Raw genomic sequence first — 14,233 nt, forward strand, 5'->3', positions numbered from 1 at the left:
TTTAGTTTGCTGTGTGTATGTTTTGTTGTTGCTGCTGTTGTTGTTGTTTGGTTGGTTTTGAGACAACAGGTCACTGTGTAGTCCTGCCTGGCCTGGAACTTGTTATGTACACAAGGCTTGCTGAAAGATTTGAAGATATTTCTGCCTTGACACATTGAGTGCTAGCATTACAGGCATGCACCACCATGCTTGTTAAGATTAATAGCTTTTAACTTTTTCATTTTTTATTATTTTTAGTGTGGGTAGGAATGTGATATGTACAGGTGTGTATAAAGGTCAGAAGACAAGTTTGTGCAATCAGTTCTTTTTTTTTTTTTTTTACCTTTATACGGGTTCTGGGAGTCAAACCCAGGTGCCAGCCTTTCTTGGTAAGCAATTTTATCTGTTCCACCATCCCATTAGTTCCTAAGATGTATGTTTTTATCAGAAAACACAACTTCACATGCAGAGCAAAGGCCACAGAGCATGCCATAAGAAAGCAACCATCTGCAACCCATCATCAGATACCAACCCTTCTGGAAACTTGGTAGTGAAGTTAAAGTCTCCAGATCTATGAAAAAATAAATTTCTGTTGTTTAACTTACCACAGTTTTGCTTCGGCAGCCTGAGGAGACTAATACAGCAAAGGCATTGCCACGCACAGAAATTAGAAAGGGTGTTATGCGGTTTCTCATTTCTAGTTAACTGGGGTATTTACAGCTATCACAGTAGACTTTATATATCTCAGTGGGATGTAAGCTTCAGAGGAGTGGGGAATTATTCTAGTACTGATGCTGTATCTTCAATTCCTAGAACACAGTAGGAGTTCCATACATATCGGGGGAATCAATTTCACTTTGCAGAGACTGGCCAGAAACCTGCACTGGGGGAATCTGTGGGAAAACAGGATGTAACAAACCCTATAATGGCATTTGGGCACAAAGAAGACACAGCACTCATATCATACCCAACACAGAAAATCTTGTAGAGGCCATCACTATACATCCTCCAAAGTTTCAGGGCAAACGTTATTTTCTAGACTGCTTGTCAAATGCAAATGGGAGTTTGGTTGTCATTCAGAAGCAAGATGTAGAAAAGGTATTGATAAATATCTTTACTCCCCAAGAAAATAACCATTATTTCAAAATATATAATCAAACTATACCATGACCCAATGCTGAATACACAATTGAAAACAATGTATGAAGATCACAAGTGTGTGTGTGTGTGTGTGTGTGTGTGTGTGTGTGTGTGTATGAGAAAGGAGAAATGTCAGAATTCTCTGACTGCTCGCTGATAAAACAGGTCTAACCAAAATTAGATTATTAATATAGCCCATTAAATATAAAATATATTGGGGTAACTAAACAAATATGTGAAAGACTTGTATGATTAAATCTTTAAGACATTCAGGAAAGAAATTAAAGAAGATATCAGAAGATGGAAAGATCTCCCATTTTCAGGACTAACATAATAAAAGTGGTCATCCTACCAAAAGCAATATACAGATTCAATGCAATCTCCATCAAAATTCCTGTACAATTCTTCACAGATCCTGAAAGGATAATTTTCAGCTTTCAGCTTCACACACACACACACACACACACACACACACACACACACACACACACACCTCAGGATACCTAAGACAATCCTGAATAACAAAAGAATTGCTGGAGCTATCACCATCCCCAAGGCCTCACACACATGCTAAGCAAATGCTGCTTACTAAAACCCATACAACAGCTCACATACTCAGGGAGTTTATAGGAGACTACATAGAGGCACGAAGAACAAATTCTACAGCAAAAGAGTTTACATTATACTCTGTGCCACTTGCACTTATTAATAAATTTTATTAGTCTAAGCAAATCCTTAATAATAAAAACAAAGTCAACAAGATAAGACATTTATTGTATACCTTTAGGGTATGACATGGATGCCCATATTTAACTTGTTACAAAGCCACAACGAATCAGGGTCAGTATTCAATGTCATGCAATTGATACTTTTTAAACATTTTGAAAATCCTTAGCATTAATAAAGTTTCATTACTGCATTATTATTTTATGTATCCTAGAATGTTAAATACATATTCATGGCTAAACCCATGTTCATGGGCTAGTCCTACCACACATATTCCATTTTTAATATTTAAGATTGTTATACCCCCGAATCAAATAAATTTTCGACTGCATGCTTTGTACATATTCTCTCTGAAAGCAGCTTCTCTTCACTTCTATGGTAAATAAATTTGCATCTTATAAAGAAGTTCTTTCCTACTTGACCACACCAATGTGAAGAACAATCTTTTCCAGGACACTGCTGGCCTCCAGAGAACAAAGAACGGCTATTCTCCTAATGTCATGATGAGACCTTAAGAGCATGTTAGTGGACACACACACACACACACACACACACACACACACACACACACACACACACAAGCAGAGAGACAGACAGCGACAGAGACAGACAGAGAAACAGAGAGAGACAGAGAGACAGAGACAGAGACAGAGACAGAGACAGAGACAGAGCACCAACAAATGAGTGAACCAGGAATTAAAACTAAAGCATCTGAAAATGTCCCAGTTCTCCAAGTCCTAGAAGTTAGGATATAAACCACAAAAATTATTCTAAATTTACAGACTTGTACCTTACCTACAAACCATCAGTCTTCCAAAAGATTTTTGGTGTTTATATTCCAGGCTCTACCAAAGAGAATCTCTTCACCTCAAAGTAAAAGTGTTTAGTGTCCATGTTGAACTAAATCAAGGCCCACAAACTTCAGTTCCACTGAGCAGGTGGACTTTCATCTCAGCAGCTTCAAAGACATGGCAAACTCTTTGTGAGGTAAATGATTTTTGTGTCTGCTTCTGCTAATGGTTTTACACAAAATTCTCAGTATGCATTGAAAAGTGCTAGAAACATAAAAAAAAGTAAGGAACATGACTTGAGAGAAAAAAGGAACAGTTACAAATGATAGTTACAGATTTTCAAGATCATGATATTATTGGCAGGAGCCTAAAAATGATTGGCAAATACATGGAGTTATAGCAGAAAAGGTTGATAAGATCTGAATAAAGATGAATGAATTAATCATGAAACAGAAGAAATAATAAAGGACCAGAAACAGATATGATGATGAGTGCCATGTCGAAAAATCAAAATGCATAAGATGGGCTTAATAATAGGGAAAAAAACCTGGAAAACTGGAGGAAGATATGTTGAGTAAAAAGAATCCCACCTAAAATTCAAAGGAGATAATAGTGAACAGAGCTAAACAATTACATATCACAATCAAATGAAGAAAGTATGAGCAGAAAGTAGTTTGTGGTGGCATCTGGGACCTGCAGAATGCATGACAGACAACAACACCTTTCGCCCCAAATGCTCAGCACAGAAAACAGAATGAATACAAACAAAATGACCCCTGGGCTCAGCATAACCAAATTCCTAAAACTGTAAATAAAGAATAATTCCAAAAGATAGCTAAAGAATAAAAGACCTATTACCAACAGGATGATATTAAAAGAAAAGATGACTTCATATAAGAAATAATGATAAAAGTTAAATTAATACTTTCAAAGTACTAAAAGAAAAAAGAAATTGTCATATCTCAGAATCTGTCTCTATTGAAAAAGTATGAAAGCATGATAAGATAACCAAAAGCTAAGAAAATTTGTCTCCAGCAAACCCACCCTTCACACACACACACACACACACACACACACACATAAAATAAGACATTTAAAGTAAAAAAGATGAAAGATGAAAAATAGAAAAATAATCTTTCATAATAAATGAAGAGTATCAGAAACAGTAACTAGCCAAGTAAAGACAAAATACTGTAGTGCCTTATGTATTTATTTTTTATTTACTTACATATATGTTTTACTTTTTAGCTTAATTTTTTTAAGTTTTGAGAATTTCATACATGATTACTGTGTTTGCATTATTTCCACCTCTGCTCCTCCCATTCTGGTATGCCTCTCAAATTCAAGATGTTTTCTTCCTAAACTTTCATTTTTACTCACACATACACACACTATGTGTGTATCCTACTGAGTCTATTTAGTATTTCTCAAATATGTGTTGAGGATTGACCACTTAGAATTGGACAACCTATCAAGAGGCTTGTCATTGGAGGAAAAGAATCCCCTCTCTCTGTCCAGGGCCATTGATTGCCCATAACTCTTTGTCAAGGTGTGAGATTTCTAAAGGGTTTGGTTTTAATTCATAATCGGTAGCAAAGGGACAAAGGAGAAGACTTTGTATGTAAAGGTGCCTGCTGCAAACTCTGATGACCTGGGTTCAATCCTTGAGATCCATGTGGTGGAAGGAAAGAATCCAATTCTTCACATTGTCTCCTGACTTCCACAAACACAGATTGGTAGGCACATGCCCCCTCCAACACACACACACACACACACACACACACACACACACACACACACACACACACACACACACCATACATGTACACACAAGTAAGTGAACGTAAAAAGAAAGATATTTTAAAAGATGAAAGTATATGAATTGAACTACAATAGCCCAAAATAAATGATAAGGAAAATAAGTGGAAATATACTATTGTAAGTTTTATGCAGTTCTTACATAGGTTATGAAGTAATCTTTTATTACTTAAAAGCTATCTTAATTTGGTGACTTCTAATCTAGTAATTACTAGAACAAGTGACAAAAAGTATAGTGATTGGCTTAAAAGTCAGTCCAAAAGGTAAAATAGGATGCAAAATAGAGGTACTTGCCAAAATAATGAAAAAAGGAAGAACAGGGACAAAGTACATATGATATACTACCAAACTGAGATAGTGAACATATCACATTAATGATTCCATTAAGTGGAAATAGAATAACCATTTCAACTGATTAACTACACCAAGTAAGATTGCAAGATCTAAGAATAGGCTGTTCATAAGAAACAAACCTTAGTGATAAAGACACAGATGAGTAGGAAATATTCTTGTTCAAATACTAAGCACAAGAAAGTTTGTGTGGCTGCAGCAAAACTAAAGTATTTTTGGAAACTGTCTAATGACAAAATAAATAGTCCATCAAGAAAGCAAAGCCTCAAAAATCCATGCACTTAACCATATTAAACCCTCAAAATACATTAATGAAAATTTAAATAACAAAAGATTATCAAGCCATTTGAAGTTCTCTCCTATGCTGTTTTATTACTTCTCACATCAACCACATCAAATGTTATCCCTGTTCCTCTTTGACTAGTGAAATCCTTGAAGCGATCTACAGACTATTACAGCCAAGAGTTTTTAACTATGACGGCTTTGCTCCTAACCCTTTTCTAATGGGCCTGATGTTTTTCTTGGGCAGTATAACTAATTATCTAATACTCCAAAGCTACCATCTCCTTTACAACTAAAATGCTTTGTGTTGGAGACAGAGAAATTGTCAGTGATAGATTAAAATACCGGTCATGATCTGCAATTTTTAGACTAGATCTATGCCTGAATAAAAAAGGAAACTGTCAGAGTATTTATGGCCAAAATATTTGGAATTTTATTGACTTAAGAATAAATTGCTGCCAGATGCTATCACTTACTCAGTAAAACCATGCTAATGATAAAAGCCAATCTTATAAATATTAATGTGGCTATAAGTATGCAATTATTACCTGTATAAATATTTAGTATTTACTGGAAGTATAATGAAATTAAGGCTAACACATTTGGGTAATTTTATTTTTCAATTTAGTTTAATTTAATTGGGGGGCATGTGTAGGGGGACAATCCAGAGCACACTAAGGCAGCCAGAAGAAAACCTGTGGACACTGCCTCCTTGCTTCCCAGGGACCAAATTTGATGGAAAGTGCTCAAAACTATTGAGCCATATTGTTGGACATTTACTTATTTATTTGTTTGTTTTATTTTATTTTATTACATTTGCCATGCAGGAAACTGAATGCAGAGGCTTACATATGCTAGTTACAGTCCACCACTGAGTTACCTCCTCAGTCTCTGGGTAAAGTCTGGTAGTTTCCTTCTTCCTCTTTGGAGTTCTCAAAGACTAGTTAACATTCTACTTCCTGTGACTGGAATAGCCACCTGTTCTTGATTCTTTTGCATAGATGACAAATATTGCCTTCCTGAATTTCTCAGGGTATTTCCATTTTATATATCAGTTCATGGAATAACTTATCTCCCTCTTTCCATCTTTTTTTTTCCAGTTTTTTCACATCGTCGTTTTTATTTGTCATTTGTGTCTTTTGACTTCCAAGTAGGCTTGTCCCCAGTGAGGAGTATGGCAAAAAGGACAGGCAGGCAAAAGCAGCATAAAAATCCAGTGTGCTCTTTCCTTCCTTCTACGTCTCATCACATCTAGGCAGAAACCAAGTATCCCACCGATTCCATCTTCTGCCATCCTCCCTGTACCCTTGATACTAACTCCTACAGAAGGACCTGCCTTCTATACTGTGGTAATGCTCTCTTATTTCCTCTTCACGATTCTTAGGCAGTGATGAATAAATTGCTTCATATTCTGGTTTTAGTTGTTACAGTTTTTCTTTCTTTGTTTGTATTTATTGTTTTTAAGATAACCAAGTTCCAGTTAGTGTTCCCTGTACTCAATGTCCACTTTTTTTTGGTAGATAATAAACCTACCTTTTCTTATACCAACTACAATTAACTTGCACATTAACTGCCCTCTGGTCAAACAATCAGCCAATCACCCCGGGGTAGTGTGTTATATCAAAACACTTGGAGAAACTTCTCAGAAACAAGAAAACAATTTGTGAAAAACCCTTTGATTCCTTGTCTTGCTCATTCAAGCTGTGGTGACAGCCCGTAGCAGCACTGTGGAAGTCTCATTATCCCCATTCTTGTTGATAACATGAAGCTGACAAGCACCCGGTGGCATGAGCTTTCCTCTGTGAGGCTCTGTCTGTCTTATTTATTTGAAACATTTATGCATATTTTTATTTCCAATCACATTCATTAAAAAATTTAATTGGTATGTGTTGCATAAATTAATCAGTTCATAAAGAGCCAATGGAAGTCTTTCATTAAATAGGATGAAGCAAGCCCATGTCATTACCTAAAGAGGAAATATCCTTGAGTGGTGCCTTCAAAGGCAGTAGACAGATTTTTGAAGGATAGGCCCATGAAAGCAGTAATTTTTCCTAGGTATTTGTTAACAAATTAGTCTTGATCCTTCTCTTTTTTTCTAGCATGATTGTTTATTATTAAAAAACAATATTTTTCTAAGATAATGTGTCCTTGTGTTGTCTTGAGAGAAAAGCATAATATACTTTGCTAATCCAACTGACATCCAGGCCAAAGCAGGTCTACCTAATAGTGTCATGTGAAGAAAAACACTTGAGCCCTTAAACCAATCATACAAATATCCTGAACAACACTGAGTATCTAAAACTCAAAATTGTATCTTTCATGCCAGCAGTAGCCATGTAGAATATGTTCTTTCATTTTTATTACTTCTGTTATGCATACAAGTAAGAATAAGAAAGTAGCCTCCTAAGTGCAGAACATTCTTTGATAATCTTCATGTGTATATCAGTGTTGTTAAAACAAAAGTAAATTAAATCTCTACAGCAGTGGTTCTCATCCTGTAGGTAGCAACCGTGGGGGGCGAACAACACTTTCACAGGAATTGCATATCCAATATCCTGCACAACAGATACTTATATTACTATTCATAACAGTAGCAAATTTACAGTTATGAAGTAACAACAAAAATAATTTTATGGTTGGGGGTCACCACAACATGAGGAACTGTATTAAAGTGTTGCAGCATTAGGAAGGTTGCTCTACAGAATGGCAAATGGAAATCAAGCTTCAACTCACTGGTGCTAGCATTTGCTGGGTAGCTTCATTAGTGTCTCATACGGAATAATAATAATAAGACGGGAAGCTTACTATAGACATCACTAGGTGGGTTAGAAAGATGATTTAATGCCACTGGAGTAATATGTGATCCTGATGACACACAGAATCCTTCTAACTTCAGTTTCCTCATCAATAAATCAACATCTATTGGGAGCAAATCTCCAAGTACATTTTATGTTTAGTATTTCTTGTTTCATAGAGCCTGTTTCCATTTGTTTGGCAATAATATCTTGCTTTCTTTTTTTGTTTGGTTTTTCAAGACAGGGTTTTTCTGTGTAGTTTTGTGCCTTTCCTGGAACTCACTCTGTAGCCCAGGCTGACCTCAAACTCACAGAGATCCTCCTGCCTCTGCCTCCTGAGTGCTGGGATTTAAGGCATGTGCTACCACTGCCTGGCAATAATATCTTTCTTAAGTAGTGTGTGAGTAGAACATGTGTGAATAGAACACGTGCAAAGAAAAAGATAAATAGAATTTCCAAGGAGTCATGATGTAAAACAAATTCATGTGAATGTTTTCAGAAAGCCTGCACTAATGTCAGTGAAAAACCTACAAATAAAATTTCTTACCTGGGTCTGAAGAGATGGCTGAGCAGTTAAGAGCACTTACTGCCTGGCATGAGGACCAGGGATCAGATCTTAGTACCCATATGGAGTTGCTCACAAAGACTTGGAACTCCAACTCCAAGGGATTTAATAATCTCTTTCTGGCCCCTCTGGCCCCTCTATGCACATGTAAGCAGACACACACACACACACACACACACACACACACACACACACACACAAATAAAAACATTATCTTTTTTTAAATAAAGTAACCTAATGCTGCAGAGCTGTTGACAGTTAAGAAGTAGGCTGATCAGGGTAAGTGTCAACACTGGGTAGCTCAGTTGTGGAACATGCAAAGACAAACACCAAAGGACACACAACCCAGGAAGCTAGCAAAGGGGAGGTTTATTGTGATTTCATTTGCTCTCTCTCCACACTCTGCATTCTGAGATAAAAAAACAAATGCACAGAAAATAATGACCTTTTAATCCAAAACTTGTACATCATTTTCAAACACTCCTTCTGTAATTTGATAGGTTTACACTCTCAGCTAAGGACTGTTTTCTTTATAGCCTGGTATAAAGGAATTGCTTGAACATTTGAGAGAGATTCTATTTAAAAATTTCCAACTTCTTTTTCTTTCATTTTTCATTTTCTCTCATTTTCAGGCAAATGGAAGTTAACCAGGAAGAAAATTGAATCTGTGATGTTGGTCCACAGAAAGCAGTTCATCAAGTTAAGTAGATTACTTTGTCTATTTTACTCTATGAACAATTTGCTCCAGAAGAGTGTTTGAATAATAACTTGGTGAAAGAGTTTCACACAACAGACACTTGCCTCTTATGTTTGGAAGCAATTCACTTTGTGCTAGTCAAGAAAACGTCGTTGCTCAGTTTTGTGATCAGGACAAACCATTACAAGGAATGCTAGGAACAAGTCAACTCTTTGAAAATGTCCAATGTCTGCTCAGTGTTTGATCTACAAAGTGTTTCACATGTGATCAGACACAGGTTGTCTCAAAGATCAATAAACTGATCTTCACATCACAAGATGGAGCATGAGATCCAGGTCTGACAAGTGGAGGTCTCAGTGCTATGAAAATAAAGCAGAGCTGTGAGACTCTGGTGGTAAAATGTTACCCTCTCAGAAATAAATATATAAATATAGTGATTTTTTTCCTTCCAAAGTTCCTCATCCCTAGACCAGGCTGTCAACCCTGAATATGAAAGGGGTAATAATTAACCCTTTAGAATCTTTGTCTAGGTACTTATAAGTGAGTTAGCAGGTGAAAGATCTTGCCATACAAGCCTGACAGCTGAATTCAATCCCTGGAATCCATATTGGCACCATAGCCATGTCTCGGATGCATCTCTACTCACACAATCATCATACACCTCTCTCTCTCTCTCTCTCTCTCTCTCTCTCTCTCTCTCTCTCTCTCTCTCTCTCTCTCCTCCATATGTATACATACATACATCTTTGTTTCCAGCACACACACACACACACATACACACACACACACACACACACACACACACACACACACACACACTTGCAAGTATTAATGGTAAGTTTTTAAACATCTGCTCCTAAAACAAATGAATTTGGGTTTATGTCAGAAATAGTTAATCCTGGACATGATTCATAAAATAGTTGTTGCCATGAATACTTAATTGAGGAGTTTTATACATCAATTAATTTAATTCTATGAAGATTATTGGAAGTAGTTATTATGGCATATACTTCCTAATTGAAGAAAGGAAGACTTTGAGAAGCTGTGCCCATGCCTAGTGATAAAAGAGCTCTGGTGTGTCTGCTGGGAGCTGACAACTGACAGAAGTAACTATGTATTTCCTTCCCTTCCATGGAGCATTGGTTAATCTGAGACTTTGCATGTAGTCAGTGCTTTGCCGCTTTGCGGCCCAGAAGCAGGAATGGAAGGAGTGATACTGTGAGAAAAGAAGATGGCTGAGAGTGGGAAATGGAAAGGAGGAAGTAGAATCTATTCTTCCTGAAGACTGCCTTGGGAGTGAGGATGTATCAGTGAACGAAACAATACCTCACAAAGACAGATTTGTGAAAGAATTAAGCTGCATCACCTGATCTTCCAGTCACATAAATATCTATACTGTTTAATGGTTTTGAATGATCTTTCTGTAAACACATTGTTATTGATTAGCATCATTAATCATAAATAATGTTAAAACAGTCAGACAAACTAGTCAATTAGTTTATGTATCCAAAAATTAGGTTATATAACTATGATGTGTATACTGTATTTCCTACAATTATGCTGCAATCTATATCCTAATAGATACTCCCAATTAAAAATTCAAAGCATGGAAAGATGATTCAGTGTTTTTTAGCACTTGTTGTTCTTCCAGAGGACCTGGGTTTGATACAGCATCCACATGGAGGCTCAAATCATCGGTAACTCCAGTCCCATTGGATCCACCACCTCCTTCTGGCCTCTCTGGGCACAATGCATGCCTGTGGTATACAGATATGCAGACAAAACAGCCATCTACATAAGATGAAATAAAAATATAAATGATATACCAAGTTAAAAGAGATTTTAGTATCACATCTCTTATTCTAAATTTATTTCTTGGTAAATAATAAGGTATGCACTTGGGACTGGAGAGATAGTTCAGCTGCTAAGAGCATTTGATGCTTTCATAAAGGACCTGGGATTGGTTCCCAACAACACATGGTACTTCATGACCAGTTGTAACTCAGGTCCCAGGGCATCAGTCTCTTCTTGACAGCCCAAGTACTTGCATACATATAGTGCACTTACATACATGGGAACAAAATACTCACACACAAAGAATAAAAATAAATAAATAAATTTAAAAACTAAGATATTCACTCAAAATTGATTTAAAATGAAATCTTTGTTACATGCTTCATTGTGAAAGTTACCTTTGATTAAATATTATGACATAGTTTTTAAATATGTACACAAAATGGATATGCCATGCTTTCTGCTATTGTGATTTGAAGTTCTATAATGTGTTATCATATTAAAATTATCTCTCAAATATTCCCAATATATAGAAAGTAATCCATAAAGATATGACAGATTGGTATATACAAGGCTATTTAGATAAAACTTTCTTTAGATTGGAGAAATTTTTTTATTATATATATTTTATTTTACAATACCATTCAGTTCTACATATCAGCCATGGGTTCCCCTATTCTCCCCCCTCCAACCCCCTCCCCTTACCCCCAGCCTACCCTCCATTCCCACCTCCTCCAGGACAAGTCCTCCCCCGAGGACTGCGATCAACCTGGTAGACTCAGTCCAGGGAGGTCCAGTCCCTTCCTCCCAGACTGAGCCATGTGTCCCTGCATAAGCTCCAGGTTTCAAACAGCCAACTCATGCAATGAGCACAGGACTTGGTCCTACTGCCTAGTTGCCTCCCAAACTGATCAAGCCAATCCACTGTCTCACCTATTCAGAGGGTCTGATCCAGCTGGGGGCCCCTCAGCCTTTGGTTCATAGTTCATGTGTTTCCATTCATTTGGCTATTGTGGCTTATAATAAATTTCAGTTTTACTCAATTATTGAAAAAAATAGATTGGAGAATTTTATGATTTATATTATTAAAGAAAACACTATTAAAAAATGTCACATTCATGGATTACCAAACAATATTGCAGGTATTTTTTTCTTGCTGGGTGACAAAACAGTGACTAGATGTTGACCCTTTTCATTCTTTAATCTGCTACTCTTTTCTATCAATGAACACCTTAACAAAGCAACCAAAATGTTCTATAGAACTTATGATACCATTATCTAGGAAATGGTTTATTTGCTTTTAAAGAGCAATTTGTTTAAAATGTTTTACATGGCTATAGATTTTAGTTTATTGATAAAATTTTAAAGTTAATTATGTTATACTGCATGTATATTCCTACTCTTGTTTAAGATATTATGTTTGTGCAGCTCATTTAAATTGTAATGGATAATTAAAAATACAGATTAATAATTAGACTTCGATGATAGTCAAACTTATAGTTGTGTTAAGTTTTCTAGATATACATAGATATAATTCAATTAGGTATACATAGATATATTTCAATTAGGTAGGTAATCTTCAAACACTTCAAAGACCTACAGAATATGGCATTTAAAATGTTTTAAAAACTTAGACTTTCTGGACAATGAGACACATCTGCTCCTGGCAGCACTGATTTACTTCAAAGAGAAAGATGAGTGTCAAAGACACTCCATATAGAGTTTGTCTTCTTCTTGTCAAAAATAGCCATTTGGGCAAGAAACTCTTCTTGCCTGGACTGCTTGACAAAACGTTGCATCAACTGGACATGCAGGACCCATAGGAAGGTAACCACTGAACTTTGCAAAGCCAGATGATCCTTCAGGTTCCTGCTTCTCAGAGGAGACTGCTAAATATCCTACAGGACACAGAGAGAAGTGACTGAAAAACTTTAGACCTATAGGCTGAAGATGGATGCCCCAATGTTGCAGAGGAACTTTAGGTAACTGTCCAGGTAGTCAGCTGTCTTTGTCATTCTAGATTTTTAGAAGTTGCTTACAATGCTCTTCCTGTTTACTTAGGTAATATATCTTTCTGAGGTCTTTGATGTAGTTGAAGACTAGATAGTTATAATTATGGTTTTCCTTGGTTATGATAAGAGATAAGATAGATATGATACTTTAGACTCAAAAATATAGGATAGATAGAATATTTAATTTTACAAAACACAAATAGACTAGATTTTGTAACTGTAATTCTTGCTTGATAACTGTTTTATTATATGTAATTTTACTATGTTAAAGTTAAAACCTTCCTTTTTTAATTAAACAGAAAAGGAGAAATGCTGTGGGATAATGCTTTTCTATACTGGTTTGATAAAACACTGATTAGCCAGTACCAAGGCAGGAAGTACAGGTGGGATAAGCAGACAAGGAGAATTCTGGGAAGAGGAAAGCTGAGTCAGGAGATGCCAGCCCACCATCCAGGGAGCAGCATGTAATGGCACACAGGTAAAGCCACGGAACATGTGGTGACATATAGATTAACAGGAATGGGCTGAGTTTAAGTGTAAGGGCTAGTCAGTGGTAGGCCTGAGCTAATGGCCAGTTTTAATTAATAGAAGCCTCTATGTGTTTACTTGGGTCTGAGTGGCTGCAGACTGGGCAAGACACTGGAAAAATCCAGCTACAATTTTCCCGTTATATTTTATTTTCATCATTTGCTAAATTATTAAAGTGCAAAGATGAAGGAATATGTCAGATATGGTCCCACTGTGCCTTGAATGCACCATCGCATGGTACAATAAAGTAAGGAATCTTCACTGTGGTCTATAGAATGCACTGCAGTTGTCAATGGGAGAAGCTGTCATACATGAGTTGTTTCAGGGTCAGAGCAAACAAAGGGGCAGCTGCTGGGAAGATGGCAAGGGAGCATCCACCATTAATATGGCATTTGACTTTCCCTGGGCACATGTACAGGCCTGTTTGGTCATCTCCCTCACTTTCACAAGGAATATTTTGAAGTTTATTCATCCTGATTCATATTTATGCCTCTCCTTCCCACATTGCCACAGATGAGAGTGCTTCTCAGCTACCAATTTAGCCATGAACTATGTAACTGGAATGTAGATTATAGAATACAGAATATAGATTCCATACAAAATTATCATCTAAACAAAGTATGTGTTTGGTAATGTATCTTGAACACTAAAAATCAGAAAGAAAATACAACAAATTATAAGCATTCAACCTTCTCTAGGTAAATTTAAAACCACTACCAGCTAATCACTGGACTGTGCCAACCCCAGATGATAAT

This window comes from Peromyscus maniculatus, chromosome 3 (genome assembly GCF_049852395.1).
Source record: "Peromyscus maniculatus bairdii isolate BWxNUB_F1_BW_parent chromosome 3, HU_Pman_BW_mat_3.1, whole genome shotgun sequence".
Classification (NCBI taxonomy): domain Eukaryota; kingdom Metazoa; phylum Chordata; class Mammalia; order Rodentia; family Cricetidae; genus Peromyscus; species Peromyscus maniculatus.